The sequence below is a fragment of the Triticum dicoccoides genome, chromosome 6A, assembly GCF_002162155.2.
Source record: "Triticum dicoccoides isolate Atlit2015 ecotype Zavitan chromosome 6A, WEW_v2.0, whole genome shotgun sequence".
Classification (NCBI taxonomy): domain Eukaryota; kingdom Viridiplantae; phylum Streptophyta; class Magnoliopsida; order Poales; family Poaceae; genus Triticum; species Triticum dicoccoides.
The window spans coordinates 507,785,094-507,803,924 of NC_041390.1; positions in this window are offsets into that span (position 1 = coordinate 507,785,094).

Genomic DNA, 18,831 nt, shown 5'->3' on the forward strand with positions numbered 1-18,831 from the left:
GCCAGGCTAGTCGATAGTGGAGATATACAACAATCATACCATAGCTAGCTTCTAGGGTTTTAGCCTCTACGATCTCATGGTAGATCAACTCTTGTAATACTCATATCATCAATATCAATCAAGCAGGACGTAGGGTATTACCTCCATCAAGAGGGCCCGAACCTGGTTAAACATCGTGTCCCCTGCCTCCTGTTACCATCGATCCTAGACGCATAGTTCGGGACCCCCTACCCGAGATCCGCCAGTTTGGACACCGACATTGGTGCTTTCATTGAGAGTTCCGCTGTGTGATCGGCAAGGAATCAATGGCTCGCCTGCAGATCAACTGCGACGATGGCATCTTCGTCGCCGGCTCGACTGGTCACCTTGGCTCGACCGAGGACCGTGCTCCATCTCTGATCGTCTTGTTCGGACGGGAGCCTTCATCAATATCAACTCCAATCTCTATCAAGATCATGGAGGAATCATCCATGAAGCTTGGGGGCTCAACGTCAACATTGCCCTCGGGCGACCGTGCTGTTTTCCGAACAGCGAACTTGTATCCGCTTCCACCGCCTCCTCGAGCATCGCTTTGATGATACCTTTGGTGGAATTGTGCGCAATTGAGTCTACAACAACCATGTAAAATTCCGTCGAGTTCCGATGGAGAAATCTCCGGCAATCTACGATATACCGGAGCCCTGTCAAATCTGGACGGGAATCTAGACGAGTTTAGAGCGTGGTCTCCAGCACCTAGCTCGGACATCCTTTGGAAGATACAATCGTTGGTCGGCTGTGGAATTCCTATATGTACCACCCCTCCAAATTTCAGCTCAATCCGACCATCCAAACTCCGGGAACCTTCCAATTGGTGCATCACTTTTCGGATCTGTTTCCTGCGCAAATACGGATCCGACCCGAATTCATGTTTCTTTATGAACGTGATATGGGACAACCTTCTTAAAGGAATTTGCTCCTAGGGTATTATGCATTGTTTTTAAACACGTGCCCATAAAATTTTAAGCCTCCTCTAAGGCAATCTGCACTATCAAGCTGGTGTCAAACCAGTCCGGCAATACTGCTCCACGGCTGCCGACCTGCGCTAGACACGTCGTCGCCTTTTGAGCCGAGCTCAACTTCTTCGGATCATCATTTCGGCGAGCGAACAAGATTTCGGAATCACCAAGGATAAATCATCACCAACATCGCCGCCCCACGGATTACACGGAGCGGGAACACTCGCATCGCCGCATGGTCACTTTATCAAATTGGCATTGACCGCGTCACAAGTTACGACCTGCGTCGGCATGGACGCACTGTTGCTTCTTCAAGCCGATGTCCATCACGCCGAACTGCTTCAACACCTCGGCTGACACGGCAGCTGCAACATCTCCTTACCGACCTGCTCCGTCTCCTCGGCTAGACCGAGGGCTTCATCATCTCTTCATCAACTTACTTCGGAGACTTCAGCGTCACCAGCCGACCAGCTTCATCACATTAGCTGGACCACGGGCTTTTCCTTGGCGAGCCAACCTTTGCTAGCATTGCCATGCCACAGCTTCATCACCCATCAGGCAATGGGTGTGCGGATCGAGCCCTAATTTTGGGAGTAACCTTTCTCCAGATTGCTACAACCGATAAACCAGGTGCTATTAATCCTAGTATTTTTTTCTTGCTTGGGTTTATTTTTCCCAAGGAATTATTACTCTTGTTTGTTTCATCATCTATACACAGGTCTATCAAATGGCGGTTGTATTAACAACGGTGGCGTGGTGGTTCGGTCAGTTTCCGTATACAGTTCGGCGAATGCCGCATCCGGAACTCAGACCGGCCTATGAATTCGGGCTTGGCCATGCCTTCACCGTGTCACGCCGACGCCCTGCATCGACATGACTTCGACACCAGGCCACATCTCTTTTAATAAATTATTTTTGTGAAAAGCAATTATCCTTTTTGGACCGCACTATTTTATGTGTGTAGGTGAATGACTTCTCTTCGGCAAGCCAACACCGTCGTCCTAATCAGCGTAAATCGGCTTGTGCGATCACCTTGTTGGTCGTATTGCCATACCGATGTGTTTGGTTGCCTCGGGGACTTCGGCATCGCCAGGAGAGCTCTACCTCATCGAGTGTTCGGCGCACAGGCCATATTTCTTTTATTGCTCACTTTGCATAAATTATTGATTATGCAGCATTTTTTTATTACTATTATCTCCGGTTTGCACTATTTTTTGTGCATAGGAAAATGATCCAGCCGGACTATATCCTTTGGCGTCACCTCGGCTGGACAGGGGGCTTCGTCAACACTTCATTAACCCTTGCCGGGGACTTCGGCATCACTCTGCCGTCCTGCATTGACCATGCTATGTCACCACTTTGGAGTGTCAAGCTCTTTGCTCTGCCACCTCGGGACCGGCTTGGGGGATGGAACCTTGTCCCGCATCAAGCTCGGACCGCGTCATCAATACCGAACACATTAACCAGCTAAGTTGCCTTCATGCTCAAAGTTTTAAATTTTTAACTTGTGTTCGGTTCGACCAAGCATTATACTTTTTTTGGAAAAAAGTTGCTTGTAAAAAATTTCCTTGTCCAAACTTTGTTTGTGACGCACAAATTCAAATACCCCATTTATTTGGGGGCTTCCTTTATGAAGCTTTTCCTCTTGCATATAATTATACTTGTACAGCTCCATTCCTTGTTCGTGTATTACGCCACAATATGCACCATATTGACTTAAGCAATTTGCAAGCTGGGTTGCCTGGCTCCTATGCTTAACCCTACGTTCCTGATTGTTCGGCTAGGGAGTAAAGGGAGCACCTCTGTGATTGTCACGACCGGGTCCTCCGAGCTCTGACCTCAGACTGGGTGAAGCCGAAAGCTAGCGCTCTTATTGTTTTCAATCATGGTCGGCACACAACAGAACTCATGAGTACAAAAAATCTATTGCACAAGTCTCATAGTAATATTGAGCACCGAAGAAAGGTATCGGTGGGGGTACTATTTTCTTCGAAGATGCTTCTTACACTTCGTCTGTAATATAGCATAAGTTCCCTGAGCACGCTTTGTCTGTTACAACCTTATGGCCCGGTTGCCTGGTTATCGGAAACACTGTCGATATTCTCGACAGGTGGAGTACATAACACTTTTCGGTCCTTGACCGAAGAGGGAGAAGCCGACGGTCGGTTAAGACGCGTTTAAAGTTCGGGTGAACAAAGATATGATATTAGTACTTCGGTACATACAACCATTATACATAAAATTCTTTTACCCAAGTCACTTGGGGGCTCTTAAATTTATATGAGCCGTTTTATAATAAGTGTTCTTCTTCTTAGTTGTTGCAAAGTTTTTATTACCATTATTATTCATCACTCCTTTTTTCGACACGAGTGTGTGGTCACTAGCCGGGGAGCCTAATTTCTCTCTCAAAGCCGCTAGAGTTTAGTTTGCTAAACTGGCCTAATGAGAAGTACTCCGCCTTCGGGATAGGAGGTTGAAGCCGTAGGCTGACCTGCTTGGAGTCTTGAGATAGGATGTGTCATGTTAAAGCACGACAGAAGCACTCTCTTTTTTCTAAGACCAATTTTCGGATTGGCACCGAACACTTGATCTTGTTTGGACGTCATGTTTTTACTGAAGTTTTTTGGTTTTCCAAGCTTTTGGCACTTTTAAACTATTTGTGTGTTTTCAGCACAAGTCTTGCAGTGCAACGGCGGACACCTTTAGAGATTCGGCAAAAACATTCTCGGATACTGCTATATATGTATCGGTTTTGAATTGTGTCTTCGGTCAATAGTTGGGTTGCCCGGCTCCCGCGCTTGCCTCCTACGTTCCGCTTTGTTCGGCTAGGTGTGCAAAGGAAGAACCACTGCGATTGTGCTTCCAGCTCACATGATTAAGCACCTCAGTGGAGAAAGCCAAAAACTGACTGTCACAATAAGCGTAAACTGGTCAGCGATTTGATGATTGTGTTATATGATGGGCCATTCATAACATTGGCCGAAGTGTTTATGGCTTGACCTCGACTGTTGTTGAACACTACCGGGGGCTAGTAACTGGCCTCCCAAACTAAATCCTCAATATTTTGCTCTTACATTAGAGCTGAGGTTTCATGATCATGCTTAGCATGACAACCCAAAGAAAGGAACCACTAGCGGGACTATTTTCTTTCGAAGACATTTCTTATGTTAAACAGTAATATAATATATCTCTCTGTGTACCTTTGTTTATAAAACCGTATGGCCAGTTTGCCTTGTTTTTCATAAATCTTTGCCTTCATAAAGGCTTTATAAAGTAGGAAAAACACTCCTCGGCTACTGGCCGAGGAGGTTGAAGCCGATGGTTAATCAACAAAGTTTTGTACATTGCGGATCCGAGCATTAGTGACGTAAAGTACTTGGATACATAGAGTCATTACACATAATTTATGATTTTACTATGGATATCGATCCTTAATTCGGCCACCCGTGCCCACATTAAGGCTCGGGGGCTACTGGGCTTCGGGCTTATTATTTACAAATATTAAAGGGGCACATCGATCCCCTGATCTGGTGTTGCCACCCGACCAGTGTCTCGGGGGCTACTGCATTGCCTGTCCAATGCATAAAATTTTAAGTGCAATATAGTTTCCGATGAGATTTTGATCCCCAGGTTGGTCGGCCGCACCCAACCTGAGTCTCGAGGACTGAGCATGCCGCTTTTTGTGTCCCGAAGTATTCTGCCGAGCTAGGACTTGATCCCCATGCCGATTTTGCAAATCAACCTGAGTCTCAGCGGCTACTGGGATCAGCGGTCTTACGTCATCCTTCAGGTGCATCTCGGGTTTTAGACCGATACACACCTTGAGGGCTACTGGCTATATATCTCGGCAGAGAATAAATTGCACCAATAAAAAATATTGACAAAAAATCGGCCCACAGTCGGGGTGGTGCACCACCTCAGAAGCAGTCCATCATAAAGCTCGGGCACTAGTGGCTGGCTCCATAGAGGGCATTTCCGGCATTAAGCTCGGCTAAACTCCTTCAACTTTTTTGAACCAAGGTGATTTATGACAGTCCAGCGTTGGATCTTGGACATAGTCCGGCGTTGGAGCTTGGACATAGTCCGGCGTTGGAGCTCGGATACAGTCCAGCGTTGGAGCTCGGGTACATTCTGGCGTTGGAGCTCGAAAGCGGTCCGGCGTTGGTGCTTGTCTGCAAAAGATACTTCGAATACAGTCCGGCGATGGAGCTCGGACGCAAGAGGACACTGCCTCCCGGGAACAACTTCAAACCCGAGGTGTGGCATAAAAATATCAAGGCATTGATAAAGGCCGGAAACTTCAAGGGGCTCCTCGGATACCCGACGTATAAACTCGTCGAATGCATTTCGGCGATCCTCAAGATCGAAGATGAGAAGATTTGTTGAACCAGTTTTCAAGACCAATGACCGAAGATGAAGAACAGTTCGGAAGAATTCAGGAGCGTACCTAACTTGAAGACCGGTTCAGGGGGCTACTGACGGTGTCCTAGACTAGGGGGTACTCACCACGTCATCTCCCGATCTGTTAGGTTGGGCCGAGGACCCCCATGGCCGTATACTCATGGGCCAGTTCGGACAGCTGCCGCATACAAGGAAGATTCCACAAGACTTGGCGATCAAGACAAGGACTTCTCCCCACCGGCGTATTCGTCTAGGACTCTTGTTATCCTAGGCCTCTGGTGCATTATATAAATCGAGGCCAGGCTAGTCGATAGAGGAGATATACAACAATCATACCATAGGCTAGCTTCTAGGGTCTTAGCCTCTACGATCTCGTGGTAGATCAACTCTTGTAATACTCATATCATCAATATCAATCAAGCAGGACGTAGGGTATTACCTCCATCAAGAGGGCCCGAACCTAGGTAAACATCGTGTCCCCTGCCTCATGTTACCATCGATCCTAGACGCATAGTTTGGGACCCCCTACCCGAGATCCGCCGGTTTTGACACCGACAGCGGGTATCATTATTTTCTGACCTTCACAGATTACTTGAGCAGATATGGGTATATCTACTTGAAGAAACATCAGTCTAAAACATTTGAAAAGTTCGAAGAATTTCAGAGTGAAGTGGAAAATCATCGTAACAAGAAAATAAAGTTTCTACGATCTGATCGTAGAGGCGAATATTTGAGTTATGAGTTTGGTCTTCAATTAAAACAATGTGGAATAGTTTCCCAAACTCATGCCACCTGGAACACCACAGCGTAATGGTGTGTCCGAACATCATAACCGTACTTTATTTGATATAGTGCAATCTATGATGTCACTTACCGATTTACCACTATCATTTTGGGGTTATGCATTAGAGACAGCTGCATTCACATTGAAAAGGGCACCATCTAAATCCGTTGAGACGATACCGTATGAACTGTGGTTTAGCAAGAAACCTAAGCTGTCGTTTCTTAAAGTTTGGGGTTGCGATGCTTATGTGAAAAAGTTTCATCTTGATAAGCTCAAACCCAAGTCGGAGAAGTGCATCTTCGTAGGATAGCCAAAAGTAGCTGTTGGGTACACCTTCTATCACAGATCCGAAGGCAAGATATTTGTTGCTGAGAATGGATCTTTTCTAGAGAAGGAGTTTCTCTCGAAAGAAGTGAGTGGGAGGAAAGTAGAACTTGATGAGGTAACTGTACCTGCTCCCTTATTGGAAAGTAGTTCATCACAAAAATCTTTTTCTGTGACTCCTACACCAATTAGTGAGGAAGCTAATGATGATGATCATGTAACTTCAGATCAAGTTACTGTCGAACCTCGTAGGTCAACCAGAGTGAGATCCGCAACACAGTGGTACGGTAATCCTGTTCTGGAGGTCATGTTAATTGACCATGACGAACCTACAAACTATGAGGAAGCGATGGTGAGCCCAGATTCTGCGAAATGGCTTCAGGCCATGAAATCTGAGATGGGATCCATGTATGAGAACAAAGTGTGGACTTTGGTTGACTTTCCCGATGATCGGCAAGCCATAGAAAATAAATGGATCTTCAAGAGGAAGACGGACGCTGATAGTAGTGTTGCTATCTACAAAGCTCGAATTATCGCAAAATGTTTTCGAAAAGTTCAAGGTGTTGACTACGATGACATTTTCTCACTCGTATCGATGCTTAAGTCCGTCCGAATCATGTTAGCAATTGCCGCATTTTATGATTATGAAATTGGGCAAATGGATGTAAAGACTGCATTCCTGAATGGATTTCTGGAAGAAGAGTTGTATATGATGCAGCCTGAAGATTTTGTCGATCCTAAAGGTGTTAACAAAGTGAGAAAGCTCCAGTGATCCATCAATGGACTGGTGCAAGCATCTCGGAGTTGGAATAAATGTTTTGATAGTGTGATCAAAGCATATAGTTTTATACAGACTTGCGGTGAAGCCTGTATTTACAAGAAAGTGAGTGGGAGCACTACAGCATTTCTGATAAGAATGTGTGAATGACATATTGTTGATCGGAATAATGTAGAATTTTCTGGAAAGCATAAAGGAGTATTTGAAAGGAGTTTTTCAAATAAAGACCTCGATGAAGCTACTTACATATTGAGCATCAAGATCTATAGAGATAGATCAAGATGCTTGATAAGTTTTTTCAATGAGTACATACATTGACAAAATTTTGAAGTAGTTCAAAATGGAACAGTCAAAGAAAGAGATCTTACCTGTGTTACAAGGTGTGAAATTGAGTAAGACTCAAAGCCCGACCACGGCAAAAGATAGAAAGAGAATGAAAGTCATTCCCTATGCCTCAGCCATAGTTTCTATAAAGTATGCCATGCTGTGTACCAGATCTATTGTATACCCTACACTGATTTTAGCAAGGGAGTACAATAGTGATCTAGGAGTAGATCACTGGACAGCGGTCAAAATTATCCTTAGTGGAACAAGGATATGTTTCTCGATTATGGAGGTGACAAAAGGTTCGTCGTAAAGGGTTACGTCGATGCAAATTTTGACACTGATCCAGATGACTCTAAGTCTCAATTTGGATACATTTTGAAAGTGGGAGAAATTAGCTAGAGTAGCTCCGTGCAGAGCATTGTTGACATAGAAATTTGCAAAATACATACGGATCTGAATGTGGTGGGCCCATAGACTAAACTTCTCTCACAAGCAAAACATGATCACACCTTAGTACTCTTTGGGTGTTAATCACATAGAGATGTGAACTAGATTATTGACTCTAGTAAACCCTTTGGGTGTTGGTCACATGACGATGTGAACTATGGGTGTTAATCACATGGTGATGTGAACTATTGGTGTTAAATCACATGTCGATGTGAACTAGATTATTGACTCTAGTGCAAGTGGGAGACTGCAGGAAATATGCCCTAGAGGCAATAATAAAGTTATTATTTATAATTTATTTCCTTATTTCATGATAAATGTTTATTATTCATGCTAGAATTGTATTAACCGGAAACATAATACATGTGTGAATACATAGACAAACATAGTGTCACTAGTATGCCTCTACTTGACTAGCTCGTTAATCAAAGATGGTTAAGTTTCCTAACCATAGACATGAGTTGTAATTTGATTAACGGGATCACATCATTAGGAGAATGATGTGATTGACTTGACCCATTCCGTTAGCTGAGCACTTGATCGTTTAGTATGTTGCTATTGCTTTCTTCATGACTTATACATGTTCCTATGACTATGAGATTATGCAACTCCCATTTACCGGAGAAACACTTTGTGTGCTACCAAACGTCACAATGTAACTGGGTGATTATAAAGGTGCTCTATAGGTGTCTCCGAAGATACTTGTTGAGTTGGCATATTTCAATATTAGGATTTGTCACTCCGATTGTCGGAGAGGTATGTCTGGGCCCACTCGGTAATGCACATCGCTATAAGCCTTGCAAGCATTGTAACTAATGAGTTAGTTGCGGGATGATTTATTATGTAACGAGTAAAGAGACTTACCGGTAACGAGATTGAACTAGGTATTGAGATACCGACGATCGAATCTCGGGCAAGTAACATACCGATGACAAAGGGAACAACGTATGTTGTTATGCGGTTCGATCGATAAAGATCTTTGTAGAATATGTAGGAGCCAATATGGGCATCCAGGTTCCGCTATTGGTTATTGACCAGAGAGGTGTCTCGGTCATGTCTACATAGTTCTCGAACCCGTAGGATCCGCACGCTTAAATGTTTGTTGACGATATAGTATTATATGAGTTATGTATGTTGGTGACCGAATGTTGTTCGGAGTCCCGGATGAGATCATGGACATGATGAGGAGCTCCGGAATGGTCCGGAGGTAAAGATTCATATATTGGATGATATGGTTAGGCCAAGGGGTTAGGCCCACAGGGCTATAAGTCAGTGCGGAAGGAGTTTTGCGGAGGCCAGGGGGCCAAATGCCGGAGACCCTGGCATCTGGCCCTAGGCCAGACGCCAAGGATTGTGGCTATGGCCCTGGAGTCCGAGTGGGACTCTTGCCTTTTGGGAAAAACCGACTTTGAGGAGGCTTTTGCTCCAAGTTTCGACCCCAGGGCTCAACATATAAATACAGGGGCAGGGCTAGCACCAAAGACACATCAAGAAACACCAAGCCGTGTGCCGGCAACCCCGTCCCCTCTAGTTTATCCTTCGTCATAGTTTTCTTAGCACTTAGGCAAAGCCCTGCGAAGATTGTTCTTCACCAACACCGTCACCACGCCATCGTTCTGCCGGAACTCATCTACTACTTCGCCCCTCTTGCTAGATTGAGAAGGCGAGGACGTCATTGAGCTGAACGTGTGCTGAACGCAGAGGTGCCGTACGTTTGGTACTTGATCAGGATGGATCGTCAAGGTGTACGACTACATCAACCGTGTTGATAAACGCTTCCGCTTACGGTCTACGAGGGTACGTAGACAACACTCTCCCCTCTCGTTGCTATGCATCACCATGATCCCACGTGTGTGTAGGAATTTTTTTGAAATTACTATGTTCCCCAACACAAGGTACTGTAATGAACTTACTCTTTATTTATATTGGTGTTAAACCTACTGTATTCCAACTTCTGTATGGTTCATACCCCCCGATACTAGCCATAGATTCATCAAAATAAGCAAACAACACACGAAAAACAGAATCTGTCAAAAACAGAACAGCCTGTAGTAATCTGTAGGTTTCGAATACTTCTGTAACTCCAAAAATCCTACAAAATTAGGACGACCTAAATAATTTGTATATTGATCTACTGCAATTGTAATCGGTATTTTATCTCTCTCTGGTTAAAAATGAAAATTATTCTCGTGAGCGCATACTTTCTGTTTTTTTCAGCAAGATCAAACAACAATCATCCAAGAAGATCCTAAAGGCTTTACTTGGCACAAACACTAATTAAAACATAAAAAACATAATCATAACAGAGGATAGATGATTTATTTATTACTAAACATAAGCAAAAATTAAGAAACAAAAATAAAATTGGGTTGCCTCCCAACAAGCGCTATCGTTTAACGCCCCTAGCTAGGCATTGATAATTTCAGTGATGCTCATATGAAAGACAAGAATTGAAGCACAAAGAGAGAATCATGAAACACGTGACAAACACATCCAAGTCTAACATACTTCCTATACATAGGCATCTTATAGGCAAACAAATTATCATAGGAAGCAAAAACTAGCATATGCAAGGAAGCGGAAAGAAACAATAGCAATCTCAACATAACGAGAGGTAATTTAGTAACATGAAAATTTCTACAATCATATTTTCCTCTCTCACAATATTTACATGTGGGATCGTAAGCAAATTCAACAAAATAGCTATCACATAAAATATTTTCAACATGATCCACATGCATGCAAAGTTGACACTCTTCCAAAATAGTGGGATTAACATTAACTAAAGTCATGACCTCTCCAAACCCACTATTATCGAAAATTTCATAAGATTGAACATTCTCCAAATATGCGGGATGTAAAGTTGACACTCTTACAAACCCACTTTCAATATTAGAAACATTATTACCAATCTTATATTCATCATGGGGCTTAAATAAATTTTCAAGATCTTAAGAAGAATCACCCCAATCATGATCATTGCAACAAGTAGTGGACATAGCAAAACTAGCATCCCCAAGCTTAGGGTTTTGCATATTATTAGCACAATTGACATTCATAGAATTTATGATAACATCTGTAGCGACCAGACCTCAACCAGTCTGATCTCTGTGCTTCAGTGTCATCCCTGGATCAGTAATGCTCACACGCACAGTACTTGAAGGATTTATAACAGAGTGGCAATCACACACTTATTATAGCGGATGTCTCAAAAGAGAACTTATTACAAATAAATATGGCTTAAGGCCATCTAATAATGATAACAGCGGAAGGCTTGGAAGATAAGTGAGTCCATCAACTCCAACGGCATCACTGAGTATAGTACCACGACCTAAAGGCACCTTACTCGTCGTCTGAAAAGTCTGGAACATGAACGTTGCAGCCAGAAACGGGTCAACACATGGAATATGTTGGAAATGTAACACATAGAGAGCAATGAAAGAATAAGACTATACTACATGCATATTTGGCTGGTGGAAAGCTCTATGGTTATAGTTTTGCGTAAAGCCAATTTTTCCCTACTGCAAAGGAATAAGTTTTATTTAACTATCATGGTAGTTGTTAAACATTGAGAGTGTAGACACCCTCTCAATCCCAATTAAGCATCATCATTAAAAACCCAACAATATTAATTAGAGTAACATGATGAGATTCACATGATAATCCAAGTACTAGATACTCAAGATGTCCATAACCGGGGACACGGCTAACCATGATTAGTTTATACACTCTGCAGAGGTTTGCGCACTTTTCCCCACAAGACTCGATCTCCTCCGTTGGAATTCTCGCACTACATGGTGTTTGAGAAACGGATGACCGAGACATAGTCTTTCAGAAGTGCTAGCACCTTACGAACGGGTAGACCGTTACACCTACTTTCCCCTACATCTGCTAGTCTATCACTGTAAGAGTTCGCACGACTTAATCAACTATGCTAGAGCCCATAGTAGCTTGTGGCTGCACACGGAAGTTTCTAGTATGAATAATCTCATGATCCCTTTGATCCTGGGTGGCGGTCCAAAAAAAACAAACAATCGCTAGAATACCCAGGTGCCTCAATCCACCCAGATGTGTTCAAGTTGCCACCTTAAAATAAACCATTAATTTATCAATCTTACATCTTTCATGGATACACTCACCCAATCCACGTCTACTGGCATAGCATGGCAATAAGCAAACGTAGAAGTAACTCCCAAAGGTTTGATAATAAAACAGGTAATAGGTACTACCTCATCTACTTCCCAATACCCATAATTTAATTAGATCCTAATCATGCAATGTTTGAGGGTTGAGCTAATGCAATAAAACTGGGTAGTAGGAGGTATGATCAAAGTGTTACTTTCCTTGCTGATGATCCGTGAAACCTAGAGATTCGAAGTAGCAAGCGGCGCACTCCGGGTACTCTATCGCAAACAAACAAGCATACAATAAGTACTCATCTAATGCACGGGTAAAACTCAAATAAGAGAACTAACCAGAAAGTTCAACGTAAGAACTCTGGTTGGCAAAAAGAATCAAATTGAACGAAGCAACGAAAGTCAAACGGCGAAAGAAACAAACTTCGCTTACTATTCTGGATCTAGGTCAAATTTTACAGGGGCAAAAACTTGTTTGAGTTGGTTAAATGGAAAGAGGGTTTCAAGAAGAAACTCCAGGCGCTTGAATCACCTGATTCTGATAAACGAGCGAAAAGTTATACTAGAACGAAAATCGGATCAGAAATCGCGATCAGAAATAATCGCGGAAAATCCGAGAAAAAGAAAAACGATGAACAGATTAACGAACGAACGTTCGTTATCTGGATCTAAACGATGAACGCGTCTGTTAAAACGAACAAATGAGCGAAGGCACGCTAAATAAACTAAATCGAAAAAAAACCAATCTAAAAAATGGAATCTAAAAAAACGAACGAAAACCGGCAAAAACCGAACGGTTTTCTAGGAAAACTGGCGGCGGCGGGGTCCGGCGACGGCGGGGCGGCGTGGGGCAGCGCGGCAGCGGGGTCCGGCAGCGGTGTGGGCTAGGGTTAGGGTTCCTGGCAGCGGGGGTGGCTGGGCTAAACGGGCTCGGGGCGGCGCTATTTAAAGGCCCGGCCGGAGGAGTCCTGGCCGAACATGGCCCAAAGTCGGTTTCATTTTTTTAAAATAATTACGCGCTGAAAGACAAATAAAAGAAATACTAAATGGACTCCAAAAATCCTGAAATAAATTTTCCCCGGCTTCTAAAATCAAGCCGAACAGGATGAACATTTATTTGGGGCCTAAATGCAATTTTGAAAAACGCGAATTTTTCCTAAATTCAAATAAAATAGCAAATAACTCCAAAATAAAATCTTATTTGATTTTATTATTAAATCCTCAATATTTCTTTTTTTGGGAAAGTCATTTTATTCCCTCTCTCATATTTTTGTAATAGAAATAATTGATGATAAAATAAATAAAATCAAATGATCCTATTTTCAAAATTTGAGAAAACTCAAATATGAAAATCATGAATTCCCCAACTCTCTCCGAGGGTCCTTGAGTTGCGTAGAATTTCTAGGATCAAGCCAAAAAGCAAGTTAAATATGATATGCAGTGATGATCTAATGTATAACATTCCAAATTGAAAATTTGGGATGTTACAAACCTACCCGCCTTAAGATGAATCTCCCCTTGAGATTCGGGTTGGCTAGGAAATAGGTGAGGGTGGTCCTTCAGCAGATCTTCCTCTTGCTCCCAGGTGGCTTCATCCTTGGTATGGTGGCTCCACTGAACTTTGCAAAACTTGATAACCTTGCTGCGGGTGACTCGGCTGGCATACTCAAGAATCTTGACTGGTTTCTCCTCATAGGTCAAATCACTGTCCAACTGAATCGTTTCCAGCGGCACTGTATCTCTCAGAGGAATTTCAGCCATCTCCGTGTGGCACTTCTTCAACTGAGAAACGTGGAACACGTCGTGAACTCCTGACAATCCTTCAGGAAATTCCAACTTGTAGGCTACTTCTCCCATACGCTCCAAAACCTTGTATGGTCCTACAAAATGTGGCGCTAACTTTCCCTTAACTCCAAAGCACTTAACTCCTCGAAGTGGAGATACTCGAAGATAAACCCGGTCTCCGACTTCGTAAACTGTCTCCTTGCGTTTATAATCTGCGTAGCTCTTCTGCCTGGACTGGGCTACCTTGAGCCTATCGCGAATCAATTTCACCTTTTGTTCAGATTCTTTAATCAAATCCGGTCCAAACAACTGGCGATCTCCAACTTCATCCCACGACAATGGGGTCCTGCACCTCCTTCCGTACAAGGCTTCGAAAGGGTCCATCTTCAAACTGGATTGATAACTCTTGTTGTAAGAGAACTCTGTGTACAGAAAATTATCGTCCCAACTAGATCCGTAATCTAGCGCGCAAGATCTCAGCATATCCTCCAAAATCTGATTGACTCTCTCGGTCTGTACATCTGTCTGTGGATGAAAAGTTGTGCTGAACTCTAGCCTGCTACCCAAAGTTTCATGCAACTGATTCCAGAACTTTGAGGTAAAGTGGGTTCCTCTATCTGATACAATGCTCCTTGGAACTCCACGCAGACATACGATCCTGGTCATGTATATCTTTGCCAACTTAGCACTGGTGTAGGTAGTCTTCACTAGGATGAAATGAGCTACCTTTGTCAAACGATCGACTACAACCCAAATCGAGTCATAGCCTGAACGAGTTCTGGGCAATCCTGTAATAAAATACATGCCTAACTTATCCCACTTCCATTCGGGTATTGGCAATGGCTGTAGCAATCCCGCTGGCTTCTAATGTTATACTTTTACTCTCTGACATATATCACAAACTGCTACATACTCCGCAATATCCTTCTTCATTCCGGTCCACCAGAAACTGTCCTTCAAATCTAGATACATCTTGGTATTTCCTGGGTGAATCGAATATGGCGAATGATGGGCCTCTTGCAGAATCAACTTCCTGATCTCCTGATCATTTGGTACATATACACGATCCTCAAACCATAAAGTATCGTGCTCATCCTCACGAAATCCCTTGGCTTTTCCTTTGCTCATCCTTTCCTTTATTTCGGCAATCTCCTTGTCCGTCTTCTGAGCTTCTCTGATCTTATCCATCAAGGTAGACTGAATCTCCAATGCTGCTACATAACCTCTCGGAACTATCTCCAAAAATAGTTCGCGAAGGTCTTCTGTTAACTCCTTGGGTAATTCTCTGGTCATGAGGGTATTTACATGAATCTTATGGCTCAACGCATCGGCTACTACGTTATCCTTTCTTGGATGATAATGCAATCTCATATCATAATCTTTAATGAGTTCTAACCATCTCCTCTGCCTGATATTTAACTCCTTCTGCGTGAAGATATACTTCAAACTCTTGTGATCCGTGTATACCTCACAATGGTTTCCAATGAGAAAATGTCTCCATGTCTTCAACGCATGCACTACGGCTGCTAACTCCAAATCATGCGTAGCATAGTTTAACTCATGGGGTTTAAGCTGTCGTGAGGCATATGAAACAACTCTTCCCTCCTGCATAAGTACGGCTCCAAGTCCTCGATGAGATGCGTCGCAATACACTTCATAATCTTTGCATTGATCTGGTAGAATCAGCACTGGTGATGTAACCAAGTGTCGGTGTACTAGAGTAGGGGTACCCTAGTATCCCGAACTTGTGCACGGGCAGTTGCAGCGCCGCGCGGCAAGGCTTGCCGGACGACCGCCAGAGTCCTCCGTGGGTTCCTTTGGAGCCATTCAAGAACAAAGCATTCAAGATGAAGAGACAAGGCCCCGGCAAGAGGATCTTGCCGGGAAGAGACAAGGCCCCGGCAAGAGGAGCTTGCCGGGAAGGCCAACCACGGCACTTCAAGAAACTTGCCGCGATGCACCGCACGTCCCGGCAAGGTCCGGTGAGCGACAAGCTTCTGGACTCGACAAGACGATGACCCCGACAAGGTACTCGCCGGGGGCCCGCTGCCACTCTATACCCACGCTCCAGCGCACCCACCCACGTGTCGCCATGAGGCTTCCTCAGGGGCGCGTGGCGGGAGCCTGTGCAGCCAGGGGTACGCGGTGGCAAGCGGAGATGAAGAGAAGGCCATCGTGGCAAACGGTGGCGCTCCTAACGGTCACTTTTTGCACTGTTTAGGCAACTCAGACGGGCATTCAATGACCTTGTCCCCTGCCATTAGAGTTAGGTAGGGTGCACTGTGTCCACAGTAGCGGTAGCTGCACCTACTGCATCCTTTTCCATTTTTACCCTTCTAGTCTACGTTGCCACCTGTCGGTGACCCCTTGAAAGTATAAAAGGAGGCCCAAGCGCAACGTAGAGGGGGGTCGGCTCATTCGAAACATCAGGAACACTCTCACGCTGGCAGCGTCCATCGCTCCTGAGCAAGAATTCAATACACACAAACAAGCAGCAGTAGGGTTTTACGCATCCGTGTGGCCCGAAGCTGGGTAAAACTGCTCGCGTGTACTGCCTCGATCCGCTCTTTGCGTGGCCTCCGCCCCCCTCCGAACCGAAAGGGGCCCGGTCCCCATAGGTGTTGGTGGATCAGTTTCCCCGATATCTCTGGCGCGCCAGGTAGGGGGCGTCGAGATTGTGCGAACCCGATCCGGCGTGCACGCGAGCTAAATCTTCATCGTCTTCATCGACATGCCACCGAAGAAGAAGGATTCGGAGGCAGCTGTTCCGTCTGCGTCGCTTTCACCGCCTCCGGAGCAAACGGGTGGTGGAGTGGACGCCGGTGGAAGAATGGGCGTCGACGAGGGAGCCCTCAGTGCGGCCAAGTCCAGGGACAAGGTGGCACAGACCTCGGCGTCCATGCGCGCACCGCGCCCCTCTCAGGAGGCGCGGGACCAGCAGCGTCATGGCGTTCGCAGCGCCATACGTCCGCTGGGCCAAGATCAAGCTGGTGGTTCTCGTGGCGCTCAAGACCAACATGGACGTCAACATGCTGGCTCGAGCGAAGTACGGTCGCCTGGACGGGGCACTGCTCCTTGTAACGTGGTTAGGAGTCCGAGCACGCCCCACTCCTCGCACCGTTCACCTCCGCTGCCCACCACTCCAGCAGAAGCCTTGGCGCGAGCTCAACTGCTCCTAGACTATCCTCCAACGGCGGACAAGACCAACGAATGGAGGGCCACTATCCAGAGCCTCATCGGCTTCGCCAACAGCGACACTGCGCGGCAACCAAGCACCTTGCTGCCGCGGCAGGACAGCCGGACGCAAGCCGATGGCAAACAAGACCGGGGGAGGTGCGACTTCCATGCACTCTCCACTACGAAGGCCAAAATCGCCGACTCGCCGGGTCCACCCCGACAGTGGCTCCACCGCGTCGTTGGACCCACGAGCTCGTCGCGACCAGCGTCAAGTTCTCCATGAACAACAACAAGAAGACGCTCGAACCCGCATCGAGCGCCGAAGAGAAGCGCGACGTCAATCCGACAAGCGCGCTGGGCCCTCTGTTGACATGCATGTGCCAGGGGGACCAGGCGATCTGCCGTACGCGGTAGGTTGTCCTGCGTTCACCCGTGAGCTGCGGCAAGTCCAGTGGCCCAGCACAAAGAATTTCAAACCAGACGTACCAGAGAAGTACGACGGCAAGACGCATCCGTCGGAGTTTCTCAGCATCTACACCATCGCGGTGCAGGCTGCCGGGGGACGGGATGATAAGATCCTTGCCAACTACTTCCCGCTGGTACTCAAGCCCAACGTCAGGTCCTGGCTCATGCACTTGCCGGACAATTCCATCTCCTCTTGGGCAGATTTATGCCATCAGTTTGTCGGCGCCTTTACAGGCGGCCACAAGCCACATGGCCAAGAGAGCGATCTTCATCTGCTCGCCCAGAAGGAAGGAGAGCCACTGCGCAAGTACATTCAGAGATTCAGCCGTGTACAACACAACATCCCAGACGTCCACCCCGCCGCTATCATCATCGCGTTCCATCAGAACATGCGAAACCGAAGGATGAGGGAGGAGATGGCGATGTGTAAGATCAGAGACGTCAGCGAGCTTTACGCCCTGGTCGACAAGTGTGCACGCGCTGAAGAGGGGAGGAGGCTCCCCGGAGAGAGTACAGGAGCAGGAGGATCCGACAGTGAGGATGCCGCCCCGAGAAGGAAAGGCCTGCGGCGGAACAATAGAAGGAAAAAGGGCAAGGAAGTGCTAGCTGTCGAGTAGACCGACAACGGAGGTGGCGCCAAGGAAGCTAAAGCTGGTGGCTCCGACAAGGAGGCCCAGCCTGTGGCGGCCGCCGACAAGCAGGACAGCTCCGGCAAGCAGTATTGTAAGATTCACCGCACCAAGGGTCACGATCTCCAGAACTGCAAGAAAGTCGAACATCTTGTTGAGCAACAGAAAGCTGAGTACGAGTGGCGCGACAAGGAGAAGGCCCAGGAAGGAACTGGTGGATCCGGCAAGAAACGTCCCGGCCGAGGAGGACGCCGCGGCAAGGCCAAGCAGCGGCAAGGAGACAGACCTCCCCGCAGCCGCGACAAGGATGAAGATGATGACGACGACGAAGACATGGATGATGACGAGGCCGACGAGCAGGAATTTCAGAAAGCCACAGAGGTCTTGTGCGTTGACGGTGGTGCTTCTCTACATACTTCGCACCGCCAACTCAAGCAGTGGATGCGGGAGGTTAATGCAGCGGAACCATTCGTAGAGTCATGCAAGCCTCTGAAATGGTCCAGCACGCCTATCATCTTCGACATTGAGGATCACCCTGATCGCGTAACTGCGGTCGGGTGCTTGCCGATGTTGGTTTCACCAA